Below are 2,596 nucleotides of genomic sequence, written 5' to 3'. Positions count from 1 at the left end.
TGAGAGCTAGCTAATAAGAGGCTTGGAACTAATGGGCCAGGCAGTGTTTAAAAGAATACAGTTTCCGTGTAATTATTTCGGGGCATAAGCTAAAGCTAGCTGACAGCAGGGAGCTGGGGTGGCAGGGAAACGGCTCACAGCTCCACACTACAATAAATAAGCTACTGTAATAAAGACAATGGACGAGGGCCCTCATGCACTTTTTTTATTCCATATCCTCACATACGCTTTCCTCATGCACTTATGTATCCATGATTCACTCACATTTTCCAAGGAGACTTAATGGAAAAATTCTTTCCTCTTCATTCCCATATGTTTTAATTGAGTAGGAATGGGGTGATTTTGCATGCTAACAAAGAAGGTAATCAGTTTCACATGAATCACAATAAAGCACTCTGTTATATGCAAAACAAAATACTTTGTTCATTATAAAGAGAAACTAGCCATGAATTTCCTTAGTTTTTTTTATTAGATTAAAAAAAACAATTCAAATTCCCACTCCCTCTCCTCCTCCCATTCCCTCCACACACCCTCCCATCCCACCCTCTCCAATCCTAAGAAAGAGTAAGGCACTTTGCTTTGTGGAAGGTCCAAGGTCCTCCCTACTACATCTAGACTGAGCAAAGTATACTTCCAAAAAGAATGAAATCCCAAAAAGCCAGTACATGCTGTAGAGATAAATCCCAGTGCTACTGCTAGTGGTTCCTCAGTCTGCCCCAGCCATACATTGTCAGCCACATTCAAAGGGACTAGTTTGGTCCTACACTTGTTTCTTCTCAATCCAGCTGAAGTTGGTGAGCTCCAATTAGCTCAGATAGACTGCTTCAGTGGATGAACCCTTCATGGTCTTGATCTCCTTGCTCAAATTCTCATTCCTTCTACTCTTCAACTGAACCTTGAGAGCTCAGTCCAGTGCTCCGATGTGGGTCTCTGCCTCTGTTTCCATCTGTTGTTGGATGAAGGTTCTACGGTGATATTTAAGATGATCATCAGTCTGAATACAGGGAAAGGTCAGTTCAGGCACCCTCTCCTCTGTTGCTTTGGGTCTTAGCTGGGGTCATCCTTGTGCATTCCTGGGAATTTTTCTAGAGCCAGGTTTTTTTTTTACTAAGCCCATAATGGCTTCCTCAATCAAGATATCTCTTTTCTCGTTCTCATATCTGTCCTTCCTCCATCTCAACTATCCCATTCCCTCAAGTTCTTTTCAACCCTCCCCTGCTCTTCTCTTCTTCCCCTCATCCCCTTCCTTCTACCCCCACCTCCATGCTCCCAGTTCTGTCAGGTGATCTTGTCTGTTTCCAATTTCCAGGAGGGTCTATATATGTTTTTCTTTGGGTTCACCTTATTATTTAGCTTCTCTAGGATCATGAACTATAACCTCAATGTCCTTTGTTTATAGCTAGTGTCCACTTATGAATGAGTATATACCATATTCATTTTTGGGGTCTGGATTATTTCACTCAGGATAGTGTTTTCTAATTCCATCCATTTGCATGCAAAATTCAAGATGTCATTTTTTTACCACTGAGTAGTACTTTAATGTGTAAATGTGCCACACTTTCTTCATCCAGTCTTCAGTTGAGGGGCATCTAGGTTGTTTCAAGGTTCTGGCTATTACCAATAATGCTGCTATGAACATAGTTGAACAAATACTTTTGTAGTATGATTGAGCATCTTTTGGGTATATTCCCAAGAGTGGCATTGCTGGATCCTGAGGTAGGTTGATTCTCAATTTTCTGAGAAACCTCACCTTACTGATTTCCAGAATTCTCCTAGCCTGCTTGTACCACCTATACTTCTTGTCTGGCTACTGGACAATAAGTGTTTTCTTAAACCAATATGAGTGGCAAATCATTGCACTGTGCAAAAGCATTACCCATCAGCAACAGAAAAAAATAGTTTTGTATTTTTTCTCTTTAGTCCCTTTAGTTCTTTGTCCCTTTCTCCCTTTATATCTCTTTCTCCAGTATAAACTGTGACTGCTCATTCATTTCCTGACTGCTCAGACCTAAATAATCACACAGAAACTACAGTAATTACAATACTCTTAACTACCGAGCCATCTTTTCATCTCCCTTCTCTTTTTTAAAAACATACATATAACCTATTGAGTCCAGTTATGTTGCCTGGATATGTACATATATGCAATGGGTTCTTGCCTGCAACCTGGGAAACCTACTAGGGGCCCCACCCCAGAGAAAAATGACTTTCCCTGTGCCGAAATAGTCTGTAGCTTCTTAAGCAGTAGTGGGGTCTTTTAAACTCTCCTGACCATTCATGCTGGAATATTGATTAGATTGAGCCTGTGCAGATTTTGTGTAGCAACCACAGCTATTGAGTTCTTGAGTGTAATTGTCTGTCTTATGTAGAAGAGACTATTTCACATCCTTTCCCCCCTACTTTCATCTCTTACAATCATTAAGATCCCTCTTCCATGGCATTCCCTGAGGCTTAGTATAGAATACTCTACAGTAAGTCTTTGCACTATGAACACTGTGTTTCTTTATGTTGACTTCTATGTAATGCAACAAGATGGTTCTCTAAGGCAGAGAAGGTTATGGACTAATCTCTGCATGAAGAATATGTATTTAGAAAG

The sequence above is a fragment of the Alexandromys fortis genome, unplaced genomic scaffold (genome assembly GCF_014885135.2).
Source record: "Alexandromys fortis isolate MF-2015 unplaced genomic scaffold, M_Fortis_MF-2015_v1.1 scaffold_372, whole genome shotgun sequence".
In the NCBI taxonomy this organism is placed as follows: Eukaryota; Metazoa; Chordata; class Mammalia; order Rodentia; family Cricetidae; genus Alexandromys; species Alexandromys fortis.
This window is presented reverse-complemented; position numbering follows the sequence as displayed.